The sequence below is a fragment of the Stenella coeruleoalba genome, assembly GCF_951394435.1.
Source record: "Stenella coeruleoalba genome assembly, chromosome: 2".
NCBI lineage: Eukaryota > Metazoa > Chordata > Mammalia > Artiodactyla > Delphinidae > Stenella > Stenella coeruleoalba.
Genome location: NC_137147.1, coordinates 65,511,675 through 65,533,255, shown reverse-complemented (window position 1 = coordinate 65,533,255; position 21,581 = coordinate 65,511,675). Strand labels below are relative to the sequence as shown.

At 39.1% G+C, this 21,581-nt stretch overlaps 1 protein-coding gene across 6 annotated transcripts in view; it reads left to right on the top strand.

The window, feature by feature from the left end:
• Positions 1–21,581, top strand: part of AKAP6 (A-kinase anchoring protein 6) — a 598,487-nt gene that overhangs the window by 94,773 nt on the left and 482,133 nt on the right. For all 6 annotated transcript variants that reach the window (XR_013827168.1, XM_079913691.1, XM_079913693.1 and 3 more), the window contains one exon: positions 13,184–13,395. The gene's annotated coding sequence lies outside the window, so the exon portion shown is untranslated. The remainder of the gene's footprint in view (positions 1–13,183; positions 13,396–21,581) is intronic.

The window sequence follows — 21,581 nt, the reverse complement described above, 5'->3', positions numbered from 1 at the left end:
GATCATTATGTAGTATTCTTCTTTGTCTCTTGTAACAGTCTTTATTTTAAAGTCTATTTTGTCTGATGTGAGTATTGCTACTCCAGCTTTCTTTTGAGGTCCATTTGCATGGAATAACTTTTTCCATCCCCTCACTTTCAGTCTGTATGTGTCACTAGATCTGAAGTGTGTCTCTTGTAGACAGCATATATATGGGTCTTGTTTTTGTATCCATTCAGCCCACTTGTGTCTTTTGGTTGGGGCATTTAATCTGTTTATGTTAAGGTAATTATCAATCTGTATGTTCTTATTGCCATTTTGTTAATTGTTTTGGATTTGTTTTTGTAGGTCTTTTTTCTTAAAAAATAAAATTAGTATCTTACGGTATACCAAATAGGGTATTTGACTAATAATCAGTGACAATATAAATGTCCATCAACGGGAAAATGGATAAATGAAATTTGGGCTTCTCATGAAATGAAATACTTTATAGCAGTTAAAATGAATGTCCTAGAGCTATTTCTGTCGACCTGGATAGATATAAAAAATGTAGTGTTGAGCAAAAAACCCCAACTTTATGCAGGACCACCATTACATAAACTTTAAAACCAAATTTACAATACTGCATAATGTATATGGATGCATCAATATCTAGTAAACTTGTGGAAACATTCATAGGAATAATAAAAACTGAGTTTGTAATAGAAAAATGCCTGAGCTAGTGGCTGAATAGAGTAGATCTGGGTATTGCTTTGATCAGCAAGAATTTATTGAAAACTTAATACATGCCCATTAGTGTCAGATTGTACCAACAAAGTTTTGTTAGGCAAGACTTTTGCAATTGGTAGCCTCTAAAATGTGAGGGGCCAATTGGAAGCTCTTTAAGGCATAGTCTCCTCTTCATGATTTATACACAGTTAATTTATATTGTGGATTATTGGAGTGAGCATGGTCTCTCTTTTCCACTGCTGACTGAATTCTGGATTGCTGCTAGGGAACCAAGTGTCAAGGCAAGATGCCTGGAAAGGTCTTTTAATGAGGGAGTGCCTGTGTTCCAGAGATAAATATAAACATTTGGGGGATTATATTCAATATGCTGTGTCTTGGAGGTTAAGAGTACAGGCTCTGTCCAAAATATACAAACAGCTCATACAACTCAATAACAAAAAAGCAAACAACCCAATCAGAAAAGAGGCAGAAGACCTAAATAGACATTTCTCCAAAGAAGACATATAGATGGCCAATAGGCACATGAAAAAATGCTCAACATCGCCAATTATTAGAGAAATGCAAATCATAACTACAATGAGGTACCACCTTACACCAGTTAGAATGGCCATGATCAAAAATCTACAAAAAAAAAAAAAATCTACAAATAACAAGTGCTGGAGAGGGTGTGGAGAAAAGGGAAGCCTCCTACACTGTTGATGGCAATGTAAATTGGTATAGCCACTATGGAGAACAGCATGGAGGTTCCTCAAAAAACTAAAAATAGAGTTGCCATCTGATCCAGCAATCCTCTCCTGGGCATATATCCAGAGAAAAATAATTATATTATTTTCATATAATTTGAAAAGATATATGCACTCCAGTGTTCACAGCAGCGCTATTTACAATAGCCAAGACATGGAAGTAACCTAAATGTCCATTGACAGATGAATGCATAAAGAAGATGTGGTATATATACACAATGGAATATTACTCAGCCATAAAAAAGAATAAAATAATGCCATTTGCAGCAACATGGATGGACCTAGAGATAAATATACTAAGTGAAGTAAGTCAGAAAGAGAAAGACAAATACCATATGATATTACATATATGTGGAATCTAAAATATGATGCAGATGAACTTCTTTATGAATAGAAACAGACTCACAGATATAGAAAACAAACTTATGGTTACCAAAGAGGAAAGGGGAAGGAGAGGGATAAATTGGGAGTATGGGATTAACAGATACATATTATATAAGTAAAATCAGTAAACAATAAGGATTTACTGTGTAGCACAGGGAACTATATTCAATATCCTGTAATAAACCATAATGTAAAAGAATATGAAAAAAATACATATATATATATATATATATATATATATATGTATAACTGAATCACTTTGCTGTATGCCAGAAACTAACACAACATTGTAAATGAACTATACTTTAATTAAAAGAAAAAATAGTACAGGCTCTGTAGTCAGTCCACCCACCTGGATTCAAATCCTGGTTCTTCCACTTATAGCAGCAAGATCTTGAGCAACTCTTGGCGCCTCTGTTCCTTATCTGCAAAATGAGACTCAGTACCTTTCTCACAGGATTATTTAATGATTAAATGAATTAATACATACCCTAACCGTGCCTCTCACATAGTTAGCTATTATAAGAATAATTATTATAATTTTTCTCTCATTTATTCTTTCTTATTTCTCAAAAAGTAACTCATATTTGACTAAAATATTTGAATCCCTTACTCTGTATACCTTTGCTGTATATATGTCTCCTTAGTAATTTAAGCTGAGAGTATATTTTTATTTATTTGTTAAATATTTATTTATTTGGCTGCGCCAGGTCTTAGCTGTAGCATGTGGAAACTTTGTTGCCACGTGCGGGATCTTCGTTGTGTCATGTGGGATCTTCAGTTGTGGCATGTGAACTCTTAGTTGCAGCATGTAGGATCTAGTTCCTCTACCAGGGATCAAACCCAGGCTCCCTGCATTGGGAACGCGGAGTCTTAGCCACTGGACCACCAGGGAAGTCTGAGAGTGTATTTTTAAAAGATAGCTTTTAGATACAAAAAAAAAGGGAGAACTATACCAATTTAGAGATTAATAGAAGAGCCTGTTTCTGGGAATTCCAAATGAGGACGTATTATAAAACTGTTAGAAGGATAGCCTTTAGAATATGCCTCTTCCTAGTTTAAAATTCTGAGTGGCTCCACATCTCCCTCACCCCCTAGACTGAGCCCTCTTTAAGGCACATTCAAGATCCTTTCATTCTACTTCTCTCATCTTGCATACCCCCCCCCCCCCACCTTCTGTAAGTCAAGTGAACAAGTAAAGTGTGGATCAGAACGAATATGTCACCCTTGGTAGAAAAACTCAGAAGTTCCTGTTCTAGCCACAGGAAGTGCATAGCGATCCTTCATGTACATTAATTATATACTTATACTTCACATAGTGCAGCAAAGTTACTCTTAATTATTCACATATGAATTTTTTAGTTCAGCAGTTCTCAATCCTGACTGATCATTAGAATAACCTGGGGGGCTTTGAAAAATACATGTAACATCTCAAATATTATAGTAGTATTTTTCTCCTCATTTAACAGTCCACAGTGGGTGTTTCGGTCGAAGAGCAGTTTTCTTCAACTGATGCTGCAGGGTGGTGCATCCTGGGCATGCAGCGGTTCCACCTCAGTCTCTCTCCCTGGTATCATCTGGTTTGCCGGAACTTTCTTCCCTTCCTCAGCAGAGTTTACCTCTTCTAAGTTCCATTTCTCCATAGAAATAGAATCTGGCTAATCTGATTAATTTGAGCTAATAATAATATTTTACATTTTATAAACACCATACATTGTTAGTATCAGTGAAAATGTTAGTTAACGTCTACTGAGTGTCTGGTATATGCCAAGTACCATGCTAGACACTTCGATTCACACTAGAATGTCAGGTCCCCAAAGACAGAGATTCTGGTCTGTTTGTTGACTGATGCATGCCAAGTACCTAGAATGGTGCTCACTAAATATTGGTTGAAAAAATGAATAGATAATCTTAATAATAACATTGAAAGGCAGAATTATTATCCCCATTTCCCAGAGGAAAAATGTGAAGCTTAGATAAATGCTTTGCCCAAGGACATACACTTAGGTGGGAGCAGAGCCTAGAAGAATTCAGGCTCCAAAACCTACATTCCTTCGCACCTTTTCCCTTACTCTGTGCCCCTTTCTCTTCCTGTTGCTTCTCCCCTTCCACTTTCCCCCATTTCCCTTGCTCTTTTCCTCCCCTCTTTTTTTCATTCCTCCTTCCCTTTTCCCTGCCCTTTTTTCTCTTCCTCATTCCCCTATCCCTTTACTTACCTCTCTCCCTCTTTCTTTTCCTCTTTTTCTTCCTTCTCTTTTCCCTTCCAACATTTTCTTTTTCCCTTTCCCTTTACTCATTTCCTCCTTTCCCTCTTTCTTTCTTATAACACTTACAAATATGGCATTTGCTTCTAGATTCTCATGGCACTGTTAGGTAAGCAGAGCAGTTACTCCTCATTTTACAGTTGAGGACTCTGAGAGAGGTTAATGCCTTGCCCGATTTCCCGTGGCTGTTAGTGGTGGGGCTTCAACCTATTTGTCTTCCCACTCGTCTGCTTAGTGCCTGTCCCACAGCACGCACTGCCTTGCAGGTATCAATGGCTGTGATGGCAGATGGTGACACCTCTCCTCCAAAACATTCATTAGCTTCCAACTGAGTGGAGTGGATTCTGAGGTAATTTAGGAACCAAAGCAGGTTTGTGAGGGAGACCATGGGGCAGGTGGGACTTAGACTCTCCTCAGGTCCCACCGTCTGCATGACAGTTACTCATAAGGCTGTCTCCTATGAAGGAGACTCCAAAGCTGATTTCAAAGCCCACCAATACATGGGAGCCCACACAGCATCAGAAACAGTGCCTCAGAATGGTGCCACTTCGGCGGGGGGCGGGGGAGTGGGGTGGTGGTATTTACTTATTTTAAATCACCACTTGAAGTCCCAGATAGATAAATGGTGCTGGCTCATTTTTACTGTGACACATCATCTTTTTGTTCAGTCTAGCTCATCTCTTGTACTATTCGTGATACTCTGCAGCACACCATTACATTTTAAAACCTGAATGGCACATTATTAAAGTGCTGACCAACTACAGCAGGTACTATCTACAGTTATGCCACACTTCTTGGGTGTTTTAAGACATTAAGCCAAGGGCCAGCACACCAACTAAAACAGGTCCTGAAGTATTTTGATCTTATATTAGTTAGGAAACATACAAGATCCGGGTGTCTTTTTTCTTGTTGTTGCTATTTCCTCCCTCTATCCCCCAGCTTTATCAAGGTATAGTTGACAAATAAAATTGTAATATATTTAATTTGTACAATGTGATGATTTGCTATACATATACATTGTGAAATGATCACCACAATCAACTTAATTAACACATCTATTGCTTCACATGGTCACTGGGTTTTTGTTTTTTGGTTTCTTTGGTGAGAATGCCTAAGGTCTATTGATACACTCTCAGCAGATTTCAAATATACAATACAGAATTATCAACTATAGTCACCATGCTGTACATTACATCCTCAGAACTTCCTCATCTTATAATTGAAAGTGTGTACCCTTTGATCAATATCTTCCCCAAGGCCCTGGCAACCACCATTCTATTCTCTGTTCTATGAGTTAAAATTTTTTTTTTTTTTCAGATTCCACTTATACCATACAGTATTTGTCTCTTTCTCAGGCTTATTACATTTAGCATGATGCTCTCCAGGTTCATCCATGTTGTTACAAATGGCAGTATTTCCTTCCTTTTTATGGCTGAATGTATTTTATGTATATACACACACACACTCACTCATATATGGAACGGGAGATATAAATCCCGTACGTAGATGTCTTCCACAAATTATATATGTCTTCCACATTTTCTTTATCCTTTCATCTTTTGATGGACGCTTAGGTTGTTTGTATATTTTGGCTATTGTGAGTAATGCTGAAATGAACATTGGAGGGCAGATATCTCTTTGAGATAGTGATTTCATTTCCTTCGGATATATACCCAGAAGTAGGATTTATGGATCATACGGTAGTTCTATTTTTAATTTTTTGAAGAACCTCCATACTGTTTTCCATAGTGGCAGTACCAGTTTACATTCCCACCAACAGTGTATAAGGGCTCCCTTTTCTCCACATTCTGGACAATATTTGTTATCTATTGTCTTTTTGATAGCAGACATCCTAGTAGGTGTGAAGTGATATCTCATTGTGGTTTTGATTTACATTTTCCTGACTAGTGAGGTTGAACATCTTTCATATACCTTTTGGCCATTTGTATGTCTTCTTTGGAAAAGTGTCTATTCAGATCCTTTGCCCATTTTTAAATTGGATTGTTGTTTTGCTATGAGTTGTAAGAATTCTTTTATATTTTGGATATTAAACCTTTATTGGATATATGGTTTGCAAATATTTTCTTCTTTCTTGATTGTTTCCTTTGCTATGCAGAAACTTTTTAGTTTGATGTAGTCTCATTTATTTTTGCTTTTGTTGTCTGTACTTTTGATGTTGTATCCAGAAAACTACCACCAAGACCAATATCAAGGAGCTTTTCCCCTATATTTTCTTCTGAGAATTTTATGGTTTCAGGTCTTTTCCTTAAGTCTTCAATCCATTTTGAATTTATTTTTGTGTATGATGTAAGATAAGGGCACAATTTCATTCTTCTGCATGTGGATATCCAGTTTTCCTAGCTCCACTTACTGAAGAGGCTATCTTTTCCCATTTTGTGTTCTTGGTGCCTTTGTTGAAAGTTAGTTGACCACATATGCATGGGTTTGTTTTGGGTCTCTCTATTCTGTTCCATTGATCTATGTGTTTTATTTTTATGCCAGTACCACACTGTTTTGCTTTCTATAGCCTTGTATGATAGTTTGAAATCAGGAAGTGTGATGCCTCCAGCTTTGTTCTTCTTGCTCAAGATTGCTTTAGTTATTTGTGATCTTTTTTGGTTCCATGCAAATTTTAGGGTTGTTTTTCTATTTCTGTAAAAAATGCACTGGCGTTTTGATAGAGATTAAATTGAATCTGAAAATTGCTTTGAGTATTATGGACATTTTAACAATGCTATTTATTCTAATCCATGAATATGGGCTACCTTTCCATTTATGTGTGTCTTCATTAATTTCTTTCATCAATCAGTGTTTTATAATTTTCAGTGTACTGATCTCTCACCTTCCTGGGTTAAATTTACTACTAAGTATTTTATTCTTTTTGACTCCATTGTAAATAGGATTGTTTTCTTAATTTTTCTTTTGTTGTAGGTATATAGAAACACAACTTAGTTTTGAGGAGCTGGGATCTTAATCTGTTTGGGCTGCTATAACAGAAATACCATAGACTGGGTAGCTTATAAAAAACAAACATTAATTTCACACAGTTGTGGAGTCTGGGAAGTCCAAGATCAAGGGGCTGGAAGATTCTGTGTTTGGTGAGAACCCACTTCCTGGTTCATAGACAATGCTCTTTGCTTTGTCCTCACATGGTAAAAGGGGTCAAGGGAGCTTTTGGGGGCCTCTTTTGTAAGGGCGCTAATCCCATTTATGAGTGATCCACCTTCATCACCTGGTCACTTCTCAAAAGTTCCATTTCCTGATACCATTACCTTGGGGGTTAGGATTTCAGCATGTGAATTCTGGGGGGATACACATATTCAGTCCATAGCACCGAGCAAGCACTATAAACATAGAGCTAGGTAAAGCAATGCTTTTATTACTTGACTTTATTGTTTTGTATGTTATCTCAGTGTATTTATTATGGTATATGTTCTTTTTGTGACATGTATACTTATGAATATTTTAGATTTACTTTTATGTTTGTGTCTGTGTAGTCTTTTTCAAAAGAATTCCATGAAGCAATAATATTTTGTATTATGGTGAAATGTTTTTACAATAAATACATTTTGATAGAATGTTTAGACCAGCAGTAAATTAATACATTTGAAAGTAAAATATTATCACTGGCTAGAGTAAGAGGGAAATATTGGTATTATGTGCAAAAACTCATTCTCACCTATGTTTTCAAGTCAACATGTGTATGTGTTTATATGCATGTATATTTATGATTGACTGGTGGTTTGGGAGTTTCTAATTGCATGTCTTTAGCTGGCCAGGATCAAGTCTCTGAGTTTGACAAACTCATGTAAAGAAGCATTTACTAGGCAATGTACACGACAAGTGTTTGCTACACAACCTACTCTGCTCTGGAAGACTTAGTCTTTGCCCTGAAGATGCTTGAAGTTGTTTCCATGACAGACATGCGTCCAGTTAATGGAATATAAGGCAGCCTGATATAACGACTCAGATGTAAAGCAAAATGGATACTTGTAATTGGCTGAACATTTCAGCTCTCTTGTTTGTTTCATAGCACTCTAGCAAATGAAGATAACTTTACCAATGGTGTGTAACTCTGTACTTAATATAGAGCTGATTTTTAAGAGTACATTTACTAAATTGGATTATTCACTAAAAAAAATGTTTGTACCTTGTAAAACAAATCTCTTTTATCAGAGCTACTTGTAACTTTGATTTAGTGAGCCCTTTAACATATTATTTACTGTAGGAATTTTACATATGAAGGTATGATGTAATTTGTTTCTTTTCCATAGAAAAGAATCACTTTTTCTAACTAAAGTTATCTCGGGAAACTCCATATTTCTAGAATGCATTATCCTTATGCCGGGTTAGTTATTTTAATGTAAATGAGGGTTAGTTGTTTTATTCATGATTTTTCTCAGGTAAGGGGAGGAATCTAGTTTTTTAAAAGACCGTGTGGGCTGAAAATGCTATGTTAATTAAAAGACTCAGTTGTAAATAACTTGAAACAGGTATCATGATCACTATTCCTTCTGTCTCTGATGACACATATTAAATGTTTCTTTGCTGGCTTGCGTTATCATTTTTGGTCAGATTTTCTTAGTAGCAAATTACTTTTTGTTATTTTAGGCAGCAAAAGGAAGGGGAAAAGATTTACACATGTAAGCCTTAGTAAAATCTTATAAGATTTCAAACTCTGCTGTGATAAGGAGAAAGCTGTTAGGAAATTTTTCTTTGCCTGGAATGGAAACAATGTTACTTTAACAAAAAAGAAATTAAGAAGGACTTGTTAGGGGATTACTTATGCCTAGGAGTGCACTAAAGGTTATGGGGGAATCAAAAGTAGCGCAAGACATTGGTAGTACCCTAAAGAGCTGTTTACTTGAGTAGATAAGATTAAGACCTATGAAAAAATTGAGTACTACAACAGGAAAGCCCCAGAAATGCCAGTGCAAAGTTTAAACAGCACATAAACCCTCATCATATGTTGGTCCTGATATATATAGGTAGTTCCTTTGCCTATATAACTCAGCACAACTGGACTTCCACCAGCACATTAAAGCCACTTGGTTTTATGTCGAATGTTTTTGTTTGGCGTTAAATCTAGTGAAGCAGGAAACCATATTAACTCTAAAGTCGGGCAAGAGAAAATCTTAAATTCAGAAGATGACAGGGAGACCTTTGAACAGGTTGGGGCCAGTTTCTTTGGCGAAAATCACCCCAAGGTTTGCTTCAGGTTCCAAATTGAGGTGTTCAATCAGGAGCTAATCCATCCTCCCTGGGCTTTTGGAGGCTTTTTGGCCTTTGCTGATGGGAATTTTGCCTGGGAAAGGACAGAGGAATGGGGCTTAAGCTGATTGGAGTATGTAGTCACTGTCAAGTCCGGGAATGTCCAGGAGAAAAGATGAATAATGCATCGCGCCTTCCTTGTGAGGGGGTCTTGCCAGCTCTGGCCCCGACCCTAACCCTTTGAGGGGTCTCACTGTTCAGTCTTATGCACCACTCCAGAGCCCAAGCTTTTTTTTTCTTCCAAGTACGCTTCATGCTAATGGTGCCAATTTATGCCTTACACAGTTTCTTCAATGATTGGATCAGTTAGGGCTCTGTTTACTGTGACTGAAACCCCAAAACATACTGGCTGAAGCAGAAAAGGGGCTTTTTGGCTCTTATAACCTACAGAGTCAGAGTAGGGCTGATTTCTGGCCCAAGCAGTGTCATCAGAACTCAGTTTCTTTTCTCTCAACTTATCTCAGCCCTCCCTCTGTTGGCTTAGACAGATTCTTCACTCATGAATACAAAATGGATGAGCTACTTCAGATTTGACACCCTTTCAAAACTAGGAGCCAACAGTGATTTCTTTAAAATGTCTCACTGTATCTTATTGGCTTCAGTGGGGTCTCATATCATCTCTGAACTAATTTCTGTATGTCTGGGGATGGAACAAGCTTATTGGCTTAAGACTGAGTGGCATTCTGCATTCCTTGGTTGGATTCCCACCCAAAGCATGTAAGTTAGAATGTGGAAGAGGTAATGTCTGAGAGGAAATAATAAATCCAAACATTAGCTAACTACAATAATAACTGAGCTTATTATTAATATTATGGTTGCAAATTCTATTCTGATCACCCATGATTAATAATAATATCTGTGTGATTATCTAAAAAAAGTAGAAGGGATGGTGTGCATTTGACAACAGTAAGAGCCACAAATGACCACTGTAATTTGGTGTCCAAATATTTTTGGCCAACAAATGTTCTCAGAAAGTATATAGTGTACTGATTAAAACAGCATCTACAGCCAGCATGGGTATATGGTTATGTAGGCCTGTGGTTAGAGTGCTTGAGTATTTGTATATTTTGTGAATGAAGGTCAATTTTGAAGCCAGAATTCCAGAATTGGGCATTGTTGGTAAAGGATTAACTAAACCCCTTCTCCTTCTGCTTAAGATTTCAACCTTTGGTTAATTCTGTAGCTCTGTTCTCCTGGAAACCTGAAAATAATAAAATGTCAACAGTATAGCCAAGTAACATTGCTTAGGGTAGAAATGACCCTTGGCTAGTAAGAATGGCCACCTGGAAGTAGGAGAGTTTCCTTGGTAAGGCCCTGACTCTGTTCTCCAAGAGGAGGTGTTTATCCATTCTGCCCATGGCCCTGGCTCTGTCCTCTGGGAGGACCCCTTGTCGAAGTGAGTAGTGAGGGGTAAGCCTGCATTGGTAGCTGTGCAGACCTTGTAAGCCATTTCCTAACCATCTTATTCCAGAGTCCAGAATCTTACTGGACCTACAGGCAAGAGCTAAATAGCCTCCCCTGACTGGGGTGAGTGGGCTGTTAATGACAATATTAACAAAGGTTCCACTTTTGGTTTCCAAATGCTTTTATAAACATTAGTGCATGCAATCCTCAAAACAACACCACAAATTGAGGATTTGGAGGTAGTGAGAAAGGCCATTAGGAAATTCAAGGTGAATTACTACAGCCCCATTCACACAGCAAGAAAATACTTCATGACTTGCTTCTGCTTTATGGGTCCACTTTTTATTAGGCCATTTTGGGGGCCAGTAATTCAGCCACTTCAGGTTGTTAAAAGTCTGACTTGGCCTCAGAATTGATGAGACATCCATCTCTTCCCACCAAACCAATGACATTTTTCTGGCAAAGGAAACTCATACTGAGAAGCCATATTCAAGTCTGGAACACCTGATCCCACCCTCTTCTCTCCCTTTTATAGAACCGTAGATTTCAGTTATGGAAAGGCTCATAATATTGTTATAGAGCCATGACTTTCACTCCATCTTCCCCAGTGGCTGAGGGTTTCATCAGAGTGCCTTCAGAGGTCAGATCATAGCAGGTGAGATGGGGCATGGGGTTGAGAAGAGCTCGTCAAACTTGGCTCTGGGCTTCTTATCCCCTCTCACCCAGGGCAGCCCAGCTTTGGTCTGTATCATTAGAAGATAGGGTTCCACGACTAACAAAAAACTTGAAAACCATGGTTATTAGCTAAATCCATCATCTCTGCAGGTGAAAAACTTGAGGCCCAGAGAGGTTAATTGATTGACCTGATGTTACACAGATGCTCACTGGAGGAACTGGCATTAACACTTGGGTTTCCTGAATCCCAGATCAGTGCTCTTTACACTGGAGTGGCTGCCTGTTACTTCCCTTGGTGTGGCATGTGGCCTAAGATAAAGGGTGGGAGTCAGGCTCTGCGCATGACTGAGAGCATGGATGACTTGGGCAGGCAGCTTCACATCTTGCTCTTGGCCTCCCAATTCCTCATTAGGTGAAGTAAGAATAATCCTGGCTTTGCATCAGGGAGGGGATGCTCTGTGCATAGCTGATGGTGCACCCTGCTAGGATCTTGGCGTCTTTCAGGCATTTTATCAGCCCCCATTTACCAAGCCACTGCCTGAATTCCTTCTGCTATTTCATCTCCCCATCCCCCATGCTGCTGGTTAACAATGCCATTTAAAATCTCAAGTAGGAGGGGACGACATAATTGTCTCATTAGATTTGGGGGTTTTAGAATGTTGTTCTTCCCCAGAGTTGTGCAGATAGAGTGGATGTATGTAGGTCAGCTTGATTCTCTCTCTATCCGTGGTCTGAGAGTATTAAATATGCAAGAGATGGCTGCTTTGTCCATGTCTCCTTCTCCCCAGTTCGCATCACATAATGTTTGTTTCTGCTCAGGAGTGGAAAGAAATGATTGCTTTAGATTTGCTTTTCTTTTACGAACTACAGAAATACCTCACTATGTCTTATCTAAATGTGGCTTTTCACACAGTTTCAGCTTTTGTGGGGGGGAGGGCTGTGAGTAATTTCCTCCTGTGTGTCTCATTTCCCCATAGGGAGGAAAACAGAACCCCAATGTTTGGAATGCCAATGATTTGGAAGTTTCTAGCAGGTCTGCCATTTGTTCCAACTACCAGGTTTGGTCCCAGAAAAAGACTCTTGCATTTTGGCTCTGAGTGGTAGGGGTTCTCTGCATGTCAAAGGAAGGGGCCCGAGAAGTTGAAGGTGATGTGATGTGCCCCCTAGTTTCTAAACCTCCTTCCATGTGCCTGCCTATCCAATGCTCAAGTGAGAGCTGGGGCTAGTCTGCGTGAGAAGGTTCTGTGTCACGTGTCATGTGTCTGGGTTGGTGTCCATCAGTGGAAATGATTAGGACAGACTTTGTTGGTAGGAGTTTGTCCATATTCTGAGAATTAAACCCTATTTTCTTTAGAATTAGAGTCACTTTCTCAGCTGTTTATATTCCATTTTTAATTTTTTTTTCTGTTCCTTGCTTTGTTCTTTTCGTCTTTGACAAATGAGAAAAATTCTTTTTAATAACTTTTTAAAAAAGTAATTGAAATGCTGTCCAGAGAGGAAAAAGTAATCAAATTGCCTAACAGAGAAACATTGTCCATTTGAGTTTTTATTTGTTTTAGCGCTAAATCTAATCCCCCCCTCCCCTTTTTCTAAGTGTGTAACAACAAAGTAGGAGGTTATTTTTATTTTTTCCAAAATGACTTCAGGGAAATCCCTTTTAAACCTATGGATTTTAGCCCAATGAGGGATCCTCTTCCTTTGATCTAAATTTTGCATATTGTCTGTTTCTTACAGGGCTTCCGTATTGTCTCAGGCTCCACTGGAAATGCAGCAAGGATTCCTAGCACATCCCAGTTGCCATAGCAACAGCAGTCTTTCCCATAATGAGCTGCATCATCTGAACTGATGTCACAGCATCATGCAGCAGGTCAAACAAGGCATCTCCTAGTATTGCATCCTACAGATGTGCTGTAAACATCAAAAGAAGGCGGTGGGAGCAGGAGATGGTGAGTGTTAAATGTCTGGGCCTTAATTTTATGGCTGTTTTCTTGGTTAGTCGGTGTCTGCTAAGGCGGTGATGGGGGGATGTTGTCTGCTTAAAATGGACTAGGGAAAGAAGGGCTGTTTTACCTAAATCTGTTTTCAGGCTGCTGGGTTAAGACAAAGGCCTATAAGAGTCATAGAGGGATCAAAATATGTGGAATTATTCTTGTTCTATCTCTGCCTGTTATTTTTAGTGTTCTCATGGAATTTTTCATAAACATAAGATATTTTTCTATTGCAAAACCCCAAATAGGCTCTAAATTGAGCAGTTCACAGTATTTAAAGATTGTAAAGATACATATTTCCTTTTTATGGGGAGAGCTCATTGGTCCCCTATTTGTTCTTGTGATTTATGAAATATTAAGTGATTTACAGTATGAAATTCAGTATTTACCTCGGTTGGGTTTCAGTTTCTTCATGGCAAGGAACGAATGCTGAATAAGCATTTGACATAGCCCTGATGTGAAAGGGGATCTCTTGAATGTTCAAGACAGAATTTTTTAAAAACATAGAGACCCAAACAAAATGAAATTACTTGAGCCTATTGATGTACATGGTAGTCCTTCAACCCGTGTCCTTCATAGTTAGTTGAAAGACTGCCACAATATTTTTTCATCTCTAGCTAGTCCTCAAAATAGCTGGAGTTATCTGCAGGCTGACTTGTAACAAGTCTCCTCTCTGCGGCAGTTGCAGTGAAGGGTAACCCTATGGAGAGCCTCTGCAAGTGGCAATGGTGTTGCTACCTCTTGCTTAACTTTAACCAGAATCTGATAAGATGAATAAATAGCAGAGTCCTCAGTGATTGTGGCGAATACAGATCTCTGGGCTCAGTCATAACCTCAACTCAATTCTGAAACTCTATGTAAACACGTATGGTGCTTATTTCAACTCCTAGCTCTGTCTTTAGGCCTCTTCATTATTATTATTTTTTTTTCTAAAAATTATGACCTGACATTATCAGATAAGGAGCAGTGAGTTGTCTTTTGTTTTGGGCAATGGATTTCCCCGGTGCAGCTGATTGCTACTAAGGGAAGGAAAGGAGGAGGTGCATGTCAGTCCAATTGATCAGTGTGTCCACTTGGGATCAGGGAGTGGTCTTTGGCTCAGTGCTGCCAAGCTGATAGTTTTTATTTGAAAAGTCGTACAGGAATGAATGGCAACCCTTGAGTTCCTCTTCTTTGAGGCTGTTTATTGAGCCTAAAAGAGATGTATCACAGGAAGCAGGAAAAGCAATACCTCTTGCTAGCTTGGAGTGATTTGTTTTTTTTGTTGTTTTGTGTTTTTTTTTTTGCACAGAGTCGAGCCTATTGGTCCCATTAGGCGCTAGCTGGGATGAAAGATCTTGGATTTAATTAGTTTGTTTATACACATCACACACATGCTGCTCTTGGTCCTTTAAGTTTATGTGCCTGACATGCAGCTGTTTGGGATGGGAGAGGTCAGCTCAGCCTGGCTTTATCGCAGGCACTTAGGAGCATGGGTTCATTGCCTGCTTTTTTTATGTCGTAAAATGTGAACAGAAAGCTCTGCTGGGACTTCTGGGTGTGAATACAGCTAAGTCAGAAGCTCTAAGGTGACAGGGAGGAGTGCTAGATGGTGATGGGGGAGGGGAAAGTGCGTCTAGTGGCTAGATTATGGGTCTGGAGAAAATCACTCAGTGGCCATTGGAATTCATTTAAAGTATTACTTGCAAGGAAAAGCAATGAAGAAAGACTTGCTTTGGTAACATAAATTGCTAGGAATAAAAATAACCAAAGGCAGCATTTTAAGGAGTTTCCTATTTGCTTAATTTTTGTTTCTTTTGTCTAACAGTGCTCTCAGCTGCTTCATCATGGGTGATTTGTACCATTACTGGAAGTCGCAGAAGCCAGATTCCTTAAAGGCAATGATAGGAAAAGTGGAGTCATGCTTTGAGGGTGGGGAAGGCGCTGGAGGGTGTGGGCTGACGCAGTTATCTGGTAGAATCTCCTTCCAGTTTAGAGGAGCCTGTGATCTCTCCTCACCTCTGCAAATGTTCAAAATGCTTTTGTAGTTCCCCAACTTTATGCTTTTGTGCTCTTTTTGCTCTAGGAGAACAAAGCCCTAGTAACGGGAGCTGTCGTCCTGGGTGCTCGTTTTCTTTGCAGAGGGCCACAGCCTGTGCTGCTCTCTGATTAGCTGTGTGTCTTAATTACTGGCTAAGGCTATTTCGGTTGTCTTAGTTTAATATATCCCCAAGGGGTGGATGGGGTGTGTGTGTGTATGGGGGAAGGGAGAGATTGCTCTATGGCTGCATTTTGTGGTGTTTCACTGAAACTTTCTAGAATTTAGAGAATTTTATTTCACAGTGATTAGTGAAAGATCATTAAGATCATATTTATTGTGTGGCCAAGTTTAGACCATGGAAGCCTAACAAGAAACTAACTTCTTCCATGCTTTTGGTTATGGCTTTCTTCACTGAATTACAAAGGTACAAAGAAGTTAATTCTTTGTAGATAACTAGGCCATGGTGGGGTGATAAAAAGAAAAATCATAGTAACAACCACAGCTCTTATTTATTCAATTCTTATTATGTAGTGGCACTGGACTAAACATTGTATGTAACTTATTCAGCCCTTATAATGACATTATGAGATAGAGAGTAACAATCTCATTTTATAGGAGGATTAAGTTATTATTATTTACATTTTACAGAAACTAAGTTTTAGCCAGGTTACCAAATTTGGCTAAGGTCATATAGTTAATAAGTTATTGGACCAGGATTCCAAATCAATGTGATTTGACTGTGATGTCCACCTGCTTACCCACAGTCATCTTAGTTTTATAACATCTTAACTGTGTATACCATAAGAGCAGTCATCTTTACTCTATCAAACTCACCCCACCCTTCTCATTGTAATTGGAAAATCAGATTTCACACGTAGAATGAAATCTCATTTACCGCACTAAGATCCATTTTACTACAGGGATGAGCATGAATCTTGGTCAGATTCTACTCTGATCCCGGAGATTAAAGTAATGCAGACTTGATGCTCAGACCTTTTGCCAGTACCCTTGCTTGACATATCTTTCTAGCAGGATCTGAGGATGGGAAACGCTACACAAATGAGTGTGGGCATGATGGAGTTGTAATAAAAGCAGGTCTTACCTGAGTCAGTAATGATTCAAGTTTGTTGTACCTGTCTTACCAGCTACATATGTAGTGCTCTGCTAACTTTAAGACATTTGAATTCCTTGCCAGCACCAGCAAGGAATAGAAGAGTAGACTTCTCTTACAGTCAGGAAGGTGTAATCCATCTCATGGGTTAGGAAGATAAAAGAGAGTTATTTTGCTGAGTATCATCAGTGGCTGAATCTAAATGCTGCCTACCTCTGACAAAGTACAAGAATGACTGTCTGTGCAACATCCTGGAAGCCTTGTGTTTGAGGAGAGCTGCTATAGTCATCTCTGCATCATCTTGCCCATCCCCAGCTATCCACGCCCAGTGTCATTATTGGGCCATAAGGGCTGTTCTTTGTTTGACTGTGGGGCTAATGCACACACTGACAGCACGTTGATATTGATTCCGGTATGATGAATACTTAGAAATATTATTCCACAGAGCTCATTAGCCACTACTAGGTTCTGGGAAGAAGTTAATCTTTGTCCTAGCCTGTTTCAATGAGGCCCAAGCTCGTGTCTGCATGAGCTACAGGGATTAGAGACTGACCAGAAAGCAACGGAGTTGCTGGGTGCAGTGACCACAGGAGTTAGGCTCTATTTAGGGAATAAAAAAGCCAGTGGAATTTAGGGAAGTTGGTAGTCCTGCTACATGTCTCAGGTTTCCTTCTATTTCCAATCCTAGAACCAGGGAATGATAACTTGTTTTGATCCTATGTATTCAATTCAATTTAACACCTATTTATTGAGTATCTACTATGTGCCAGGCAATGTTAGGAACATAGCAGTGGGACAAGACAGATGCAGATCTCTTACCCCACTGCATTCTAGCGGCAGGAGTGGAGGTGCGGAGATAAAAATAAACAGATAAATTTACAGTGGAATAATTTATTCTCTTTGATACTGTAATACTATTTCCATTTACTTCTATTCCAGAGATACACCCATTATCTCTGCACATATGCATATATGGTCTACATGTGGAGGTAAAATTGCTGCATTGAATAATAGGTTTGGTTTTTCTCTTACTTTTTTATATAACATTCATTTTTATTTAATAGCTGCCTTCATTAGATATTCATTGAAAAGAGGTTCACTGTAAGCAAGAAATAGGTGCGGGAAAGAGGTTGAGCATCTAGAATTTTTTTATATCAAACTTTCAATACAAATTAAAAAATAAAAATTATTTTGTTCCAGTCAGCAAAGAAAAATAAATTGTGGGCACATCAGACTAGGAAAGAGGAAATGCAATGTTAAGTGAAAAAAAAGGGGAGCAGTGTGAACTAGCAGAATAGTTCAGTCCAAACTTTTTAAAGATCCTGGAGTTGTTTTCATTTTTCTACCTTGACAGGCTTAAGCCCTGTGATTTTTGCTTGATTTCCATAGAGCATCTCCATCACTTTGGCTTTGGTGGAGCCAAGTAGCTTTGGTTTTTTCTTCTTGAGTTTGGATTAGAATCTTGCTGGGTGTGAACAAAGCCAGTTTGGTGATTAGCATTTTGTTTGTATTAAGCTATTCTGAAAAGTATAATTGTAATTAAATAAAAAGCACATGTCTGTCTCAATTGACATAAACCTGACGTATGGAAATATGAAATGTATATGACAGATCAGTTTAAGGAGTTTTTTTCATTTTTATGAAAGATATTTTTAATCTTTAAAAACTGTCCAGTAAGCCCTATAAATGGAACATTCCAGCTAGCATGCTGGTGGAGGTATGTGCCAGTCACCTCCAGCTACAAGCAGCCTGTTTATTCACCCTAGTATGCCTTACAAACGTCACTTTAAATGGGAAGCATTTGTCTAAACAATCATATTAACTAATGTATTCAAAACTATGATTGTGGGACTTCCCTGGTGGTCCAGTGGTAGAGTCTGTCTTACAATGGAGGGGATGTGGGTTCGATCCCTGGTCGGGGAACTAAGATCCCACATGTTGTGGGGCAACTAAGCCCGTGAACTGCAACTACAGAGGCCACGTGCTCTGGAGTCTGTGTGCCACAACTACGGAGCCCACGTGCCACAACTAGAGAGAAGCCCATGTGCCACAATGAAGACCTGACATAGCCAAAAAATTAAATAAATAAATAAATAAACATGAACAAAAACCAAAACTATGATTATATTTTTTTAAATGTTATTTATTTATTTTCCTTATTTGTTTTTGTTTTTTGGCTGCCTTGGGTCTTAGTTGCAGCACTCGGGATCTTTGTTGAGGCGTGCGGGATCTTTTTGTTACAGAGCGTGGTCTGCTCGGGCTTTTCTCTAGTTGTGGCGTGTGGGTTTTCTTTCTGTAGTTGTAGTGCGTGGGCTCCAGGGCACATGGGCTCTGTAGTTTGTGGCATGTGGGCTCTCTCGTTGAGGTGCGTGAGCTGAATAGTTGTGGCACGCGGGCTTAGTTCCCCTGCAGCATGTGGGATCTTAGTTCCCCGACCAGGGATCAAACCTGCGTCTCCTGCATTGGAAGCTGGATTCTTTACCATTGGACCACCAGGGAAGCCCCTCAAAACTATGACTGTATTTTCATGAAATTTTTCATCCTTCACACGCGTGTGTGAAGGATGTCTGACTTGTGACAATCACTTGTGGATTGACTGTTCCTCTTTGATGGCAATTGCACATACCCAACTCTATAGATGGGCCATGAATGGGAAAGTTTTTCAGGGGAGTATCACTTTTTATAGGACGTTGGCTATAGCAACAGACTTTTAGGTATTTTGAATTAATAGGGCTGAAGATTTCATTTCCACAAGCACATACCTATCAACAACTGAATCCCCCAGTTGGTTTTAAGACTTGGTGAAGACAAAGGAGAGACTTTTTCCCTTGTAAGCCACCAGCCATGTTTTTCTCTGTTCTTTAGCTGTAGGGCATGCTCCAAACTCTTCCAGCCATCTTGCATTTGTTTGCTTTGAGTCACAAGGGGAAGTGGGAAGAGAATGTAGAACCTTTAGAGCAGGGTCTCAAACTGGGTGATTCCTGAGCTTGTTTTGTATAGCTGCAGGGCAGGCTTCGTGGACTGGCAACCTATGTCGCAGCATAGGGCCCTGCGCTGAGAGAGGTCCACACCTGGTTTAATGCTCTGCTATTGCCAGCTTGCAATTATTAGTAATTTTTGAGCAAGGGGTTCTTCATTTTTATTTTACACTGGACCCTGCAAGTTACCTAGGCAGTTTTGTATGGCCCTTTTGATATAAAAAATTGACACACAAATCTGAGTTTTAAGCTTCTCTTTAAGAATTAGATGATGTGACTCACTTGGCAAGAGTTGACTGCCTTAGATGGAGCAGTATTCTCCAGTTCATCACGGTCTCCCCGCTACTCCCATCCATTTACCCCCACTGCTGCTGCTTGAACCCTGTGGGTATTTGAGTTTGAGACTTCTATTCCGGAATAATTCAAATGGCAATAGAGCTTAAAAAAACCAGAAGGACCATTGTCAAACAACCCAGAGAAAAGATGCCATGCATAGTAATTTAGAAGCATCCATGGTAATTCACCACCATGCACACTAGTTCAGTGGCATTTCTTTTATAGGCAATGGGGGGGACATATTACATTGTACCTGAAGATATTTGATAGGTCAGGATTATTTGTCACCACCACTGCTTTCAGGGGAGAAATCAAATGTTCTTTGCAAAGCAAGCTAATTAACCGTCCTGTTGGTTCATTGTTTGTATTAATTTTCCCGCCCTTTGTTTACTACTTGATTACTTTTATCCCCTGCTTTGTTTAACTTTATTTAAATTACACAACATTTTTATGCTGGCGGGGTATTTTTTTAGCGCTGTTTTTTTCCCTCTATTCTTTCTTTCCAGGAGGCTAGGGGCCTATAATTTGAGATTATATTACTGTAGGAAGAGTTCACTTATTTTTAGTTAAAAAGGGAATTGCAGTCAATATTTATAATGAACCCTTCTCCAGCAAGGGATCTCCAGCCATGCTAATGTTAATGTTCATAAGTCCAAATCTGCCATTACTATTTATAATAATGAGATGCTGGTGACAGACTCCTGGACCTTATAGTAGGTGAAGCATTCTCACCCATCATGTCACAGTGAAAAGATACTGTATTAATCTACAGATGTGCAGAGAAATGTTAGAGAATTAACATGAATGATGGTATTTGCTGCACTGGAAAAAGGTTAATTTTTTGGCTGTGTGACAGTAAACAAGGACCTGACAAATCCATAAGGGGCTTTTGTCACATCTTAGAGATGGAGTCTTCTCTAAGGATCAAGCCCCAAGGACTCACAGCTTTACGCTGTACCCTGTAACAATCCTAATGCCCACCATGCCCACCACTGTACAAGCTGTAAAGCCAGCTGTTTCAGATAATTTCATCAGCAGTCAACAATCAACAGATGTGTCAAATGTCTACCATGTGCAAGACCATGTGCTGAAGAAACACTTTACCAATTAGGACAACCAAAGGCAAGCACATGTATATTACTTGGAGAGCTTGTCATAGATTTAACACTGTGTTGTCTGGGCTCTGCTTATAGACAATTCTGATTAGTTCTCCCCTTGCTCTAGAGGTACTCTGAGATGGGGCTCCAGGTATATCTGGGGCTGCCATCTCATCTTCTATTCTTTTCATTCAATTCCTTGATTTAAATGTTTTTTCTTAAATAACTCATTACATTTTCTGGCCCACTCAGAATCTTTGTTTCCCACCCACTCTCAGCTTTTTCAATTCTTAGTGCTCATCCTTTGTTTCTATCCCATCAGTCTCCAATCACTGTAACCTTCTGGGATAGCTGTGAATCCACCGAAATCCTCCCCACCAGCAGCACCCCAGGCCTCCATCTTCCCTGCTACTGTTTATTCCCATTATATTAGCATAAAAATAGCCCATCTAAAACCAAATGACACTTCAGCTCCCCTTGTGAAGTAATCTGCTTACATTTAGCTTTAAATATTTAATTCAAATATTGCACTGTATTTAACCTGTTTTTTGTTTTGCTGTGAATTAAAAGAGAATGAGTCTAAAACACATATTAGTCACTCT